General features: G+C 28.4%; 1 long non-coding RNA gene across 7 annotated transcripts; it reads left to right on the top strand.

The window, feature by feature from the left end:
- Positions 1-3,854: 3,854 nt before the first annotated feature.
- On the top strand, positions 3,855-7,497 carry LOC103840488. 7 transcript variants are annotated; one of them, XR_001956334.2, is made up of 9 exons: positions 3,866-4,235; positions 4,590-4,802; positions 4,977-5,313; positions 5,416-5,464; positions 5,618-5,680; positions 5,754-5,806; positions 5,934-6,295; positions 6,394-6,524; positions 6,605-7,497. It is a non-coding gene; the product is annotated as an uncharacterized LOC103840488 (long non-coding RNA). The 7 variants fall into 7 exon arrangements; XR_001956335.2 differs by having other exon boundaries at positions 3,870-4,235; positions 5,456-5,464; XR_004451984.1 differs by lacking the exon at positions 5,416-5,464 and having other exon boundaries at positions 3,932-4,235; positions 4,590-4,674; positions 4,752-4,802.
- Positions 7,498-16,331: the final 8,834 nt, after the last annotated feature.

Here is a 16,331-nt window from a genome sequence, read left to right as displayed (position 1 = left end):
GACAAATTTATCAAACTTTGTAAGTTCTTTGTATAAACTAAAAAGAAAAATACATCACCACATTATCCGCCCGTAGGGCGGACACGGACCTAGTACTTTTAAATTTTTTTTAACAAGTCTGATTATACAGAAACTACCCATTTATATTAGGCATCGAGCCCTCAGCACAAATTGCCAATCGTCCAGCCCATTGCATTGTTGCTGCCCAATATAGTGTGTTCTCGCAAATACATAATGCATGTTTGTATTTTCTCATGTTATAATTCTTAGTTGTTACATGTTTATATACCAAAATTTCAGCCGAGTCTGTTTAGCAACATTTTTATACGTGCTAACAATAATCTATTAGGCATTTCAACTGATCCGATATGGGATGGACTATGAGCCGGCCATGCCAGCCCTGATGATATATTTTGAATGATGTGTGTACTTGCAAGAAAACTTTCAAACGAGCTTGGTGGACGGAGAGCTACTTCCAAGCAAGTTCTTATGAGATGTGAGCAATGTTTTTAAACCCGATCCAGACACTAAACCAGATGATTTATCGGGTTACTGGGTTACTGGGTCGACTGCGGGTGAACCGTGGATTAATAAATGAATTAATTTTTTTATATAATAATATATTAGCTATAAATATATAAAAACTAAAGTTTAATATTTTTTAAATGTTTTTAAAATATAAAATAATAGTTTGGATATGTATATATTTTATGTTTAAAAAGTATTTAAAAATATTTAATTTTAGTTTTTATATTTTTATTTCCATTTGACATACAAAATATCAAAAAAATTGTTTAGACTACTAAAATTTTGTGTAACAAAGTAAGAGTTATGACATCTAAAAAATCAAGATATAATATTCATAAATATTTAAATAAGTGAATATAATCATTCAGTCTTTAAACTTTTAAAAGAAAACAAATATATTTTGAATCAAGAAAATCAAAATAGAGATGAAGATCTTAAAAAGTTGGAACTTGAAATTGAAAATCTTAATGTCTAATGTGAATAATAAATAAAACTTCAAATTCAAAATAAACCAAAAATAAAAGATCATTGTAATAAATTGTCAATAACAGAAATAAACTAACACCAAATCACATCAACTAATTTTGGTTCTCTCTACCATTGTTCATTTCATTCTTTTCTGGTGGCATAATGAAATCTTCATCAAAATCTAAAAATCTAAAATATAAAATTGAAAAGGAAAAACTTAACTTTTTTTCGTGAGCACCTAACTTCTTAATTGAAAACTTGGAATATAAAACATAGGGAAATACCCTAGGATAGCAATAAAAATGTTTCTATCACAAATATAGACTCTAAGAATCAAAATGATCAAAATGTTTCATTAAAGAGGTAAATATACATTTATACCCATAGGGTTAACTAATCCAAACCTTAGGGTTTAAAGTTAAGGGGTGAAGATTTGGGTTTGAAGTTTAAAATTTTATAAAATAGAAAATAAATATTAAAAGTTTGAAAATAAAAATTTTAAAAATAGTTTCAAAAAATATTTTCGAATTACAAAAAGAAAATTTGAAAAAATAAAAAAAAATCGAAATTTTTTTTTTTATAAAAAAGTTCGAATTTGAAAACATATAATCTAAAACTATTAAAAAAATATTTTTTTATTATTTTTATTTTTTTATATATCTAGGGTATTAGTGTCCTTTTACCTATTAAATAAAATATTTTGGTCATTTTCTTCCTTGTAGTCTATTTTTGTGACCAAAACTTGAAAATTGTTTATTTATGAGAATTGCCCTAAAACATAATCTAAAAACTAAAAAAAGTAAAAATTATTTATTGGTTCAACCGGTGGTTCAGCCGGTATCGGGTTCTGGGTTTTTGTGGGTTTTGGCAGGTTTTTGCGGGTTTTTGCGGAGTTTTAAATATTGCAAAACCCAAATCGGATTTTTTCTGAGTCACCGAATTTACCGGTTCAACCGCGGATCCAGGTCGGGTTTCAAAACACTGGATGTGAGGTATGTTCAGGCATTGGACACCAAAACATGTCATATATCTAAATAACCAATTAGAATGTTCAATCCCCATAAATCAAACGAATCTGAATGAAAAAGAAAACTAATTGATCAAAAACTGAATAACACTTAATTTAGCTATCATAGTTTAATACTTTTTAATGTCGAAAATACCGAATCCGAACATAAAATGAAGACAAGGAGAAGCAAAACAAACCGAAAACGTAAGTTCTTTACGAACCTATAAATAAATCAAATCTGAACGACAGCCATATGAAACATTAACAGTTAGGATTGCTGGTTGGTTGGGTTTCCGGTTAAGATAAATTGATTATTGTTATTCTTGGTTAAGTTTCTTTTGGCTTAATCATGTACTAGATCATGACCCGCCCGGTCGGGCGGGTTTTCATTCTTTTGCGAATGCGGGTTGTGCTGTTTTTATTGTAACGCAAAATTTGCTATGAAACTTGTGTTTTGATTTTGTTGTGTACATTATGAAGTTATTTTTTAAAACAATTATTACATAATTGCTCAGTGAATTTATTATATTCTGACGTCTAATATATTTTGTGTGTAATGGTTCAAAACATTTTCTGATATATATTATAATTCAGTTTGGTTTGTTTTCAGGACAAAATTATAAATATAACACCATACAATATTACTATACTATGTAATATATAAAACTATATATGTTTATATTTGTTTTAGGAACTTAATTTGAACCAACGTCATTCATAACACCAATATTCTGTCCCAACGTATACATGTAATTTACATGCAGTCACGCAAACGAAATTGAACTTTCTTTTACTCTTTCCCCATAGCTTGAACCGTTTGAACCCCATGAAGATCCACGACTTGTCCAATAACATTGTATGAACAACAATACATAATGAATTTACGACAAAAGAATTCAAGATTTGTCCGAAACTTTAATGAGATCATAATCTACTTTATTAAAACAGAAGTACACTTAGAGAATAACCCTATAAGTTACACAATATTTACATCTACTTTATTAAAACAGAAGTACACTTAGAGAATAACCCTATAAGTTACACAATATTTACAGTCAAATGCCATTGAAAATTAAATTTATCTCTATTTAAAAATGCTTGTCTTTTTCACAAATTGATTATTTTCCTTATATAACACCCACGAACTAGAAATAAGGAAATCCATTTTTAATAACTCAAACGTGATTTCCACTCTATACAAAAGGAACGGCATCGCATTTATCATTGAGAATATTAAAACAACCACAAAATCTTTGATTTACTCAATAAACACCTAAACTTGAGGAACAAGCACAAGATATTATCATTTTCTATTTCAAATCATAACAATTAAGATTTGAAGCATTATTTCGAAAACAAAAAACAGAATAAAAAAATATTATTTTCATTAATTTCGCCTAATATACCTTGCAAATTAAGCAAATATATTTATTCTCAACTAGGGTATTGTCCCTCTACTATATATTCTACCCGAGTACCACTCCATTGTACACATTCATATATCATACTAACTCTTATTTTTTGGAACACTATATATCATACTAACTCATAATTTTTAGTTTCATCATATTTTAATGATTGTCAATAGAAATGTAGCCCAACTTAAATTACCTTATTACACTGTGATCAATTTTGTAATCAAATTATGTTACAGCAATTTTTATATTATGTGATGTTTTATTGTCATCATTTGTATTATAATTTTGATACATTATATAATGGTGTAGAAAATTTTAATTACATTACGTAAACAGAAAAAACACACCCGCCCGGTCGGGCGGGTCCAGATCTAGTATTTATTAAAAATCTTTATATATAAAGTACAGTTCTCTCAATCCTGGTGCCTCCACGTCACCCGCCAGCTAGATAAGTCGTTGCTCTTTATCGTGACACGTGTCTCGTGTCCCCGAAACTCATCGTTTCATTAAGAGGCGTATCGTCTGAGCTTGGCTCTGGGCGTATCGTCTCTCTTCTTCTTTCTGCGGCGCTTGGCAACGCCTGAGCTTCTTCCGAATCACTGAAACGGTTCGAGTTGTGGCTTTTCTGTGTTAACTCAAATAGAGCATAATCTCTCCATCTTCCTCGCGATTTCTTCTACCGTTGTGCGATCTCGAGTTTTTTCACACTTTCAATGGCAAATCCAAGTGCTGTATCTGAAGATAGGAAATTGGACGACCTTGAAATCGCCTCCGTTGGTGTTCTTTATAGCGGCTACCAGAGCTCATCTAGGGTTGGCTTTTTTGCTCTCTCTTCGTATCTCGATTCTTGCGATTCAATCCATCTTGAGAATTTTCATGTAATCCGACGAGTTACGTACGGTACATATCGTGTAGTTTGGTAGAAGGAACTTTTTACTCTCAGGACCGATGAACACTAAATCGAACTCTGTGCTCTTGATTTTGAAATTTTTTTATTTAAGGTTTAACTTTGATTGATACTGCATATGATAGAGGCTAGATCCTTAAGCTGGGGGTGTAGATTGGGATCTAAGAAGAGAAGCAAACTTATAAACTTGCAGATTTTGTGTTAACAACAACTAATGAGTGTGTAGATTATTGTTTAATTAGTTTTTCTTTTTCATCAGGGAAAAGATCGTTTCCCTTATCCTGTGGGCTATAAAGCTGTTCGAGCTCACAATGAGAGCACATATTATATGGAGATTGAAGAAGGTGCTAAAGGCCTTTGTTTCTGGTGTGTTGATGATTCCCTTTAAATCTTATATAAGGTTGTGCATACGTTTTTTTAGAATGGAGCAGAGTCTTACTCTATTGATACTGATACTTCCGACACAAGCTTGGTAAGTGTTTTTTGGTATTGATGTTTATGTTTGCAATGGACGCATAAAAACTAAATAGTGTAATGTTGTCGAATTGCTTTACAGAGAGTAAAATATGGGTTTAGTTTTCATTTGTATATCTCTGTTTCTTCAGCTGTCTTATGATAATCTTTGGCTTACGTTGGTGTTGTTCAGGTGCATTGCATCGCATAGGAATCATCTGTACTGGTGGCTACATATGAAGGGACGCATGACCACTTGGATCAAACACTGTGACTTTGGATATTGTTCATGGTGTGCATGATGTATTAGCTTTGGAGAAGAAGAAAAGGGGAATGATGCAAGAGGTTTTGGTTCAGAAATTGACCACTCCGTTACCTACTGATTCAAAGTTTGCTGCTGCTCTTGCGGTTTCTATATCTGGATGGTTGATATGTTTACCTCCGTTCAAGAGAAACTTCATGATTGGATCAGTCGCAACCCACCCATAACTCCGCTGAGAGGAACCTTGAAGCTACTGTTTACCCCCAAGGTTCTTCTCCTTTCTCTTGCTCTCTCGCACCAACTTTAGGTTTCAGATTAATTTGGGATATTTAGTGTGTGTTTCTTAGTTTCTCTTCTATGTTAATTCTAGCCATCTGAAGAATTGCTTTGGTTATTGTTAATACAAGCAGACCATGTTGGTAAGTTGCCATTGGTTCGTATGAATAATCTCCGCTCAGTTCTTCTCTGTTAATGGTTTTTAGTTATACTTAGAAGAGCTGGTCTCATCTGACATTACGCTCCTCTGTTTGTTTTCGGATTTCATCAGTTAATGTCTATGTTCTGAAAAATAGGGTGACGACTCTTCATCAAGGTTATGGTTCATTGAGTTCCTTAGGGAGTAAGACGCTGACTATGTAAGTCTTTCTCTTTTCCAAGTGTTTAAACGTCTTTATCTACACAATAGTAAACTTTTCTTTACATTTGCAGGCAATTAAGGCTCTTTACATAAGCTCCATGGAAAGGCTATATGTGTAACCAAGGTGTCGTTATTGTTTCTATAAGCATCCTCTGTTTTGTTTGCTAACAAATTCTCAGGGTTTTTGTGAGCTTTGAATTTTCCCAATTTAAGTTTGCTAACACTTTGTTTCCTGGTTGAAATTGTATCAGGCAAATCAAGATAAAAAGAGCATGATTGTTGGTGCTAACCTTTAGAAAGAAACAATGGTACCACGAATTGGGCTGTTGTTGATAAGTCCGAAGTCTCCATGAATCAGAAAGCTTAGCCTGTCGGAGTTGGTCATGTTGATATTAATGCCAAGGGGAAATATCTGTGGATTTTAACATAGGTCAGCAAAGTCATTCGACAGCAACTACTACGTTGAGAGAGCAGCACGATGGTAGTAGTGAAAAGACAAGTTTAAGCCAAGGTTGTAAAGAAAACAGTAAAAGCTCGAGGAAGAGACACCAGCAAAGCAAAGAAATATCACAAGTTTATTGAACTAACCAATCTCACTCTCAATACGTCAGAGGTAATAAGGCTATAAGTTCATGTCATTTTTTTGTTTTTTTTTTTTTGTTTTTGGGTAGGGAGGTTCATAAAATAACACTACACTTTTATGTACATCAGATACCAGCTATGAATGAGTGTTTTGTGGAGATGGTAGCAGAAAGAGTCATTGTAGAATCTGTAATCAGCGAATGATAGCAAAACGTGGTCTGATTTCAAAGAGGCTATATGAAAAAGGATCTATAGCAAAGGTATACTTTAAAAAAACTCACATCCTACTGATATCTAGAACATGAAGTTTTCACTGAATGTTTTTTTTTTGGTTTCTCAGCCATGGAAAAAGGATGGCGTTTTCTTCTCTTTCGATAGAAGCTGTTACTTGAGAACAGATGAAAACTCAAGTGTACCTATATATAGATATATTTGACAAAAAAGTGTATATAAATATTCCAGAGTACATAAAAATCACAAGCATTACATATTACAAGTACATAAAAGTCATATGCATTCAAGAGTAAATGTCATTTGTTTTAAATGGTTAGAAGAAAGTTGATTTGTTTTTAAAAAAAGAAGAAAATTGATTCAGTTGGAACAATTAAGTGAAAATATGGTGTGTGTATGATATGATCTTGGCTTCGAAGCAAGACATCCTTAAGAAACATGATACAATAGAACAATGATATGTTACTCCCATTTGTCTAAACATTTTTTGAAAACCAGTGATTCATATATTTTTATTATACTTCAAATAAGCATTGTGAAAACACAAAATCTAAAGATAGACAATTACACATACATGTGCACAAAAAAAAGACAATTACACATACCAGCACATAGCTCTCATGACTTGAGTGACACTTCTAACAAAACAAACAGATTTAGAAATTGCAGTTAGCAGTCTAGAAGTGGGAAGTCAATGAACAGGAAGTTAGTTACATGTCTTCATAAAAAAAACTATTTAGTTTAGCAAAAAAACTCTCCAAAATCACGTTCTCGAAATGTAATCACAATTTCTTATAAGACCTTTCTTTAGAAAAAAAAAATATAACAACAATGACGAGCTCAATTGAAACATAATTATATATAACATCTAAAAACAAGCGAAAACAACTACGAAAGATATATACAAGACAAAACATATATCTTTTTTTGTTCAAACAAAATATATATCTATTTAAAATGATGAAAAATAGATAGTAATAAATTAGTCAAATTGGACAACTTTAACACTCCAAACACGATGAAAGTGTATTACAAAGAAATATTCAACGTATAGTTCATATAAAACAATTCAATCAAATCTTTAAACCCACCAAAAACTTAACTTTAATACAATAAAAAAATATCCGGCGCGAAGTGCTGACCAACCACTATCATTAGTCCGACGAACTTTAAAGTCAAAGCTACTGTATCCAATCAAATATCTAGAGTACATCCAGTTTTAGTATTCAAATAATAAAGACATACAATGTAATAAATAAAAACACATATAATGTTCGCATTTTAAAAAACAAACACATCATAAATCACATGAAGAAAATATTTAAACTGAATATACATTACTCATGTTTCAATTTCGTGTTGAAGAAATTGGTCAATCAAATAAGATGATGAGGTTGTAATTTTGTTAATAAAATAAACGCAATACTAATAAATTAAACTAATTAAAATGATACAATATAAAAATATTTATTTGATAGAAAATTTTAAATAAACCACATTAATATAAAAACCACATTGATTGAACATTTTAAAAACATTTACGTGAAGCGAGTAACGTAATACAAAATAACCTGACGACGATAAGTACAATAATAGTAGAAATCAATCTAGATGATCTAAATAAATAAAACATATCAAAATATTCACACTGCCAAAATTAAAACAACCCATTAAATTTTAACATTATATTGTGTTATTAGATTTACAGTGAAACAAAGCCGCAACAAGACTAAAACATCTTTGCATACTGGCAAACAACAACTGTGGTAAAGGTAAATATCTCGGCAACTATCTCTATGCCATACTTTTGCTATGCATAAGAGAACATGAGGAATGCATGAAATTTATAGATCGTCATGAATGGTAAACCGACATGTCTGGAGCTCACAAATGATGGAGTAGATTAAACACTCCTTATGTAACGTCTCTATATTGAAAAAGAAGTGTTATAGAACTAATATGATCTTTATAATGCCAAAAGAAAGTGCCACATCAATAATCTGGAAAATCGATGCAATTAAGGTTTTGAAGTTGGTTTTACGGTGACTAATAAGTGCCTACACTCATCGACCGCTATTTATTTTTCATACTTTCCAGTTTCAATGTTTTTTTTTATTTTGATTAGGTTCACTTTACCTTCTTCGCATTACCTTATTTGCATTCAATATAACATTTTACTTTTGATAAGAAATACAGCTTCAAATAATCACCACTTCCACTCCAATAACATGTCGAAAGACAATAATTTTAACATAAAAATAATTATTCTTATAACATACACAAAAAAATACGCACAACCCGATCCTTCCGAACCCAAAATATTACAAACCACCCGAATATGAGATCAAATATTACATCATATCAACGCGATAACTCTTTAATATAGAAACAACTATTTAGTTTTAAATATATCTTATCACCTATAATCTCTCTATACTTTAAACTTTCTAAAAGACAAAAATCATTATCATACACATCTCTTGAAAATGCAAACTTAAACACACAAACTCCAAAATCATACAAAAAATTATAATATAGATCACAAGTAAAGTATATCCCGCCCGTAGGGCGGGCCGACCCTAGTTAATCAATAAACATGTGTACCTTTAAGAAAAATATTTTTCTTCTCGATGATATTCCTTAACTCATCGTAACTCGAAAGAGAAAGAAAAAGATGATCAGATAGAAAATTACATCCAGTTACCATTGTGTCGCCTGAAAAAAATCAATTTGTATTGATGAATTGTTGGGCGATATTGTCCAGAAGCGGCTAGAAACTAAAAAGTATCGATAGTTTTCCACTCACAAACCGGTAAATCACGTTGGAGACAAAAAAAAATTGATTCCTTTTGCAAGATGCTGCAATCTTTACACCCTACATAACATAAAAATTCAAATTATATAATGAATACTATAAGATGGTAACTAAAATATAACAATAAACAATACTCACAGTTTCATCAGCTAAGACGCATTCAAATATGTCGCCTCCAAAACTGGTGTTTTGTTTCCAAGCATGAAGTACTTTAACGCGAATTAGCCAATTGTTTCTTAATGGTTTGACACCATTAAGTAATTCGTCATTCTTTTTTTTTGGAGCTTATCGTGGATGTGTAAAGATGATTTAGGGTCTGACTGGTTCAAACACAGCGGTTGCGGTTGCGGCTACGGGCGTTTGCGGATGCGGGTGGTTGCAGTTTCTAGCGGTTTTAAGAGATTTGTACGACTGGTTCTGCGGTTAGAAATTGGTGCGTTTGTGGGATACTTATGACTGGTTAACTACCAAATACAGCAGCGGTTAAATAATAAATTAACAATATTTACATTTTATATAATTATAAAAATATCAAAAATCATAATATTATAATAAATATGTAGATTATATTTTCAAAGTTATAGTTTTAAATTTTTAAAATTATAGAAAATATTTTTATTTTAAAATTTTATAATATTAATTAAAATATAATAGATATATTTTAGTATTTTTATAATTCCATTTTAAAAAATTTATTGAATATTTTTATTTTTGTATTTATATGGTTTTTAAAGAAAAAGAAAAAAAAATTATCTTCCCGCAACCGCCCGCAACCGCAAACGCTAGTTGGAACCAGCTTTTGATTTTAAGAGATTCGGAGCAGTTTGAAGCGATTTGTAGCGGTTTGTATGATTGTTTCGAAACGCTGTCAACCGCTACCAACCGCAAAAGCTGCGTTTGCGGGTGGTAGCGGGGAAACCAATCAAGCTCTTAGAAGACCAGTATTTATAGTTTAATTTTGGGGCAAGGAAACGAATGTACCACCCAAATATTCACTAAACCAATTAAGAAATCTATAATAAATACCAAATCCCAGTATATGGCCACCAAGATATTAGCCATAATTGAAACGACTTGGATAAATGGTTTTTCCATAAAAGTTTTTATTTCAAAGTAAAATTCGAGATATCTATATCGGTTATGTAAATAATCATATGCATGGAATATACTACACAAATATTCTCTAGGGAAATTTCCTAACCTATAATAAATACCAAATCACACAATATGGTCACCAAGATGTTATGCATATGGGTTTTTAGTAATTAAACCCCTCAACTAAAGATGAATCGTAAAAAAAACCCTCAACTAAAAATCCTGTGAAATAAACCCTCAACTTTAGTTCTATTAACATATGTTACCCTCCGTCTAAAAAACCGTGACGGAGGGTGACATATGTTAACGGTTTATAAGTTGAGGGTTTATTTCACTGGATTTTTAGTTGAGTGTTTTTTTTATGATTCATCTTTAGTTGAGAGGTTTTATTAAGGGTGTTCAATCCGGATATCGGTTCGGTTTCGGTTCGGTTATTTTTGGTTTTCGGTATTTCGGTTAGTAAAATATAACTACCATTCTAAATCCATATTTACTTCGGTTCGGTTCGGTTTATATACCGTCGGTTTTCGGTTTATTCGGTTTTATACCAAAAAACATAATTATTTTGTTTGAGATCATATTATATGAATTTTAAAGTCATATTGTGAACACCGTCATTTATTAAAAATATATTACATGTTCAAATAAATGAACAAAAAAATAAAAATGCTTCTACCATCAATAAAATAATCAAATCTATAACTAAAATCAAAGCTTGAAATTTTGAAAAAAAAATGAAACAAAACAAAAACATAAAAGAAAAGTTTTCCACTCTTCCATATTTAGTATTCATTAAAGTCATGCTTTTTCAATTGAAAATTTTTCATTAATTATTGTCCATCAAATTTATAATCTTCATATTAATTTAGTGAATACTAAAATAAAGCAAAAAAATAAAAAAAAGACTTAAAAAATAAGATATCTGAATTGCGATGTATTGTTATTTAGTTATAGTTCAAGTGTTCTACAAATTAAGGTTTTTTATTACTATAAAATTATGGTAATGGTTATTAACACAAATTTAACTTATGTAACAAATATATTTTCATGTATTGTTATAAAATAGATACATATTTACATGTTTCTACTTTTAATCGGTTTTGTTCGGTTTATTCGGTTTAATCGGTTATATACCAAACCATATCCAAATCCTACGGTTTTTATAAAATTATATCCATTCGGTTTATATGGTATATACCAAAACCAAACCATATTGTCTATTTCGGTTCGGTTCGGTTCGGTACGGTTCGGTTTTACCATATTGAACAGCCCTAGGTTTTATCACTAAAAGTCATTAAATGTTATTAAATTATTTATTATCATTTATACATTGTTTTAAGATTTATAAGGCTTTAAAACTAATTTATAAATTTTAATACATTAATATATTTGTATATTAATTTATACATCTTAAATTAATAATTTTTAACACTACTTACAACTTATTATAACTTTGAAATATTAAATTATTTGATATTTGGCAATAGTGATATAAAAAAATTTGTGTGTTTATATCGTCATTGTCAAATATGAAATAATTTATAGTTTCTAAGTTATATTAAGTCTTAAGTAGTGTCGAGATAATTCATCCATGAAGTCAATCTTTCTATTTAGAGTATGACGCACTTTTCCTATTTTCATGATTTCTGTCATCCGGCTCATACTTCTCCCCTTCCAAAATAATACAAAATTATTTTTATTCTCATTGATTTCTGAATAACTACATTATATTTTTATTTTCTTGATTAATAATATATTTGAAACATAAAGTAATACAATAAATCAAGAACAATATAGGAAAATAGGAAAGTATGAGCCTGATGACGAAAATCATGAAAATAAGAAAAAGTATGTCTTACTCCAAATAGAAAGATTGACTTCAAGGATGAATTATCCTCAACACTACTTAAGACTTAATATAAGGGAAATTGCACCTAGTAAACACAAAAAAAAACAAAATTCACTAACTAACTAAAAACATTCTCTCTCTCCTACTTTCTCTTCCTATCTCTCTCTATTCTCTTTCTAAAAATCTAATTTCACTTTTTTTTTGGCTATTTAGCAAATAAGCCCTTAATATAATTTAGAAACTTTCAATTATTTGACGATATAAACACACAATTTTTTTTATATCATTATTGCCAAATATCAAATAATTTAATATTTTGAAGTTATAATAAGTTGTAAATCGTGTTGAAAATTATTAATTTAAGATGTATAAATTAATTTTATAATAGATTAATGTATTAAAAATATAAATTAGTTTTAAAGGCTTACAAATCAATCTAAAACAATGTATAAATGGATAATAAATAACTTAAAAATCTTTTAATGACTTTTAGTGATAAAACCCCTCAACTATTTTTGAATCGTAAAAAAAACCCTTAACTAAATGTTCAAGATTATAAACCCTCAACTTATAAACCGTTAACATATGTCACCCTCCGTCACGATTTTTTAGACGGAAGGTAACATATGTTAACGGAACTAAAGTTGAGGGTTTATTTCACAAGATTTTTAGTTGAGGGTTTTTGTTACGATTCATCTTTAGTTGAGGGGTTTAATTACTAAAATCCCTATTTGATACGACTTGGAGAAATGGTTTTTAATAAAATATGTTATTGTTAAGTAAAAGTTAATGTTTCTGTTATGAAATATACCCAAAGTATAGATATAGATATCAATTACTAACAGAAATATAGGAACTTCCAAAACGAAATATTGTGTTTGATCAGTTTGAAAAGAAAAAAAAAATGAGTAGCTGAGATGAACTTGTGGTATGAGCCGATGTTTAGAAGTGATTTTTTTTTAACAAAATATTTTTATAGCATCTGTTTCTGATATCTATGTGTCCATCGCTGAAACATTAAAATAGGAGCATGTATAATGTATTCTTGTTCGTTTGGCATAGCTAGTGGTTGGTTATTATTTTGTGTTTATGTTTCTAAAATTCTGTCCGATTTTAACAGGGTTATAAGACATAGTCGACGGTTATATTCAGAAACTGTATAGTTTGTATTAACATAGATATCAGTATATGGTACGTTTAATAATAATTACTAGGTTAAGATCCGCGCCTTGCGCGGGATGAATGTTATATATATATACTAGGGATTAACCCGGGCTACGCCCGGGATTTTTATTTTTTCTAATTTAAGTTATTAAATTATTTATATTTAGGCTATGATTTATATTTATATAAATGTTAAAATGCATGTCATAATTAAAATTTATTTTTAAATTTTAACATGTTAAATTAACATATTTTTTACTATTTAAATATTTTTTTGTAATTTTATTGGCTATTTAGTTATCATATTTAGCAAAACTATCTTTTGAGTGTTGGAATAAATGTTTTAGAGATTTTATTAAACTGCAGAGTATTTTTGGATCGACCACATGCTCAACATTCGATCGATCCGTAAAAAAATGGTCGATCTCCTTGGCCAGGTAAGTACAATTTTAGCAAAAATATCTTTTATTTTCAAATATTAAGTATATAACTATTCTTTTTAATATATTTTTTATTGTATTTTTGATTAAATTATTGTATTATAATGGTTATGTAAATATTTTTTGTGATGTTTGAATTTTTGTTGTTCGTATACTTAACCTAGATGATATTGATGTTTAACAATTTATTGTTTTCTGGGAATAGAAAATAATGATATATCAAAACGTATCTAATACTTGTTAAATGATAGTATAATGTAAATTACATCCATTATTTGAAAATAAACATTTGTTGTTTTTATTTTTATTTTAAATCAGAAATTATTTTTATTTAAAAACATTATTCATATATAATATAATAGTTTAAGTTTGGAAGATTAATCTATATATATAAATTATGTATATTTTTTAAAACATAATTTAAGATATTATATATTGAGTATCTGAATAAAAGCTGAATTTCTTATCTTGAAAATCAGATATTTATATTTTTGTCTTCATGTTATACTCACCAATCCATCATTGATATTTATAACTCAGTATGTTTTTTAAAAAACTTAGTTTTAAGTAATAAACGAATTTAATAAATTAAATTCATCACCTATAATGTTCTGTAAACTATATTTGAAAACTCTCTAAAATTATATTTTAAGCATAATATTATTATTATTTAATTTAAGTTATTTTAAACATAATATATGCTAAACCAACTTAAATTATATTTACAATAAGACCATCCGAAACCGGTTAGTAAACCAAAAACAATACTAAACCAACATGAACCAATACCTGATTCGGCGAGGAATGAAGTGTTTCGGGATAAACGCTTGAATGGTTATCAACTGAAATGGTTTGATCATGAAAGAGTTAGTATGAATATTAACAATAAAATTATAGATTAGATTAATTTAAATTTGTAAGAATACCTTTGAGTCTATGAAAAGCAATTCAATTCCCATGAATAAGTTTGGCTTTTGGAAGTTGCGGGTTTCCCAACAATGAATCCACCTAACAAAAAGTTTGTTGTTATAAAAAAATCTCATTCAATGTCATTAAAGGTTACCGGGACGGCAAGAGTTGATAGTGAAACCATTTTTTTGCTCGAGTGCTTTGAAATTTTGCTTAATAGTGTGAGGTTGATGTGGATGGAATAATGAGTTTTATAGGGACTTTCTTGATGTAAAACTATACATTTTTTTTTTGTTTAATGTGGTATTTCCATTTTTATATAATTTACTACCATTTAAAGATAGAAGTACATTTTAAGATAGATGCTTAAATCTTAATGTACTTTTTTCATTTTTTAAAATGTTTATTTCCATTTCTTATATTTTTATTTACGTAATATCTATATTTTATATTTTTAAATAGATATTTAAATATTAATGCACTTTTTCCATTTTTTAAATTGTGTATTTACTTATATTATATATTTTACATTTTAAGATAGATGTTTAATGCTTGATGAACTTTTTCCATTTTAAAAAAAATAGTGTATTTACTTATTATTACATATATAATTCATATATTATATATTTACATTATTTACTTATTATTTATTTTCATGTATATGTATTTCCATTTCTTGTACTTTTAATTTACTTAATATCTATATTTTACATTTTTAGATAGATGTTTAAATCTTAATGTATGTTTTCCATTTTTTAAATTGTATATTTCCATTTGTTATACTTTCTATTTACGTAATATCTATATTTTAAATTTTAATATATATTTTTAAATCTTAATGTAATTTCCCATTTTTTAAATTTGGTATTCACTTATATTATATATTTACTTATTATTTATTTTTCTTTATATTGTGTATTTCTATTTCTTATACTTTCTATTTACTAATAATTTTATATTTTAAGATTGATTTACATTTTAAGATAGATGTTTAAATACTAATGTACTTTTTCTATTTTTTTTAATTGTGTATTTCCTTTTCTTATACTTTCTATCTGCGTAATATCTATATTTTACATTTTAAGATAGATGTTTAAATCTTAATATACTTTTTCCATTGTTTTTAAGTTGTGTATTTCTTTTTCTTATATTTTCTATTTACTTAATATCTATATTTTACATTTTAAGATAGATGTTTAATATTTAATATACTCTTTCCATTTTTAAAAAATTGTGCATTTACTTATTATTGTATATATAATTCATATATTTATATATTTATAATATTTACTTATTATTTATTTTTTTATATATTGATTATTTCTCTTTTTTATACTTTATATTTAGTTAATGTCTATATTTTATATTTTAAGATAGATGTTTAAATCTTTACGTATTTTTCTATTTTTAATGTAAAACGGCAATGTTTAATAGAAGAACTTGGACAAATAGTCAAACATATTTATGTTTAATGTAGTATTTCCATTTTTATGTTGTATGTTTTACTTATATTTATTATTTTCGAAATTATATATAATGTTTTTTGTTTTTTTTTTATAAAACG

Source organism: Brassica rapa, chromosome A09 (genome assembly GCF_000309985.2).
Source record: "Brassica rapa cultivar Chiifu-401-42 chromosome A09, CAAS_Brap_v3.01, whole genome shotgun sequence".
Classification (NCBI taxonomy): domain Eukaryota; kingdom Viridiplantae; phylum Streptophyta; class Magnoliopsida; order Brassicales; family Brassicaceae; genus Brassica; species Brassica rapa.
This window is presented reverse-complemented; position numbering and strand designations above follow the sequence as displayed.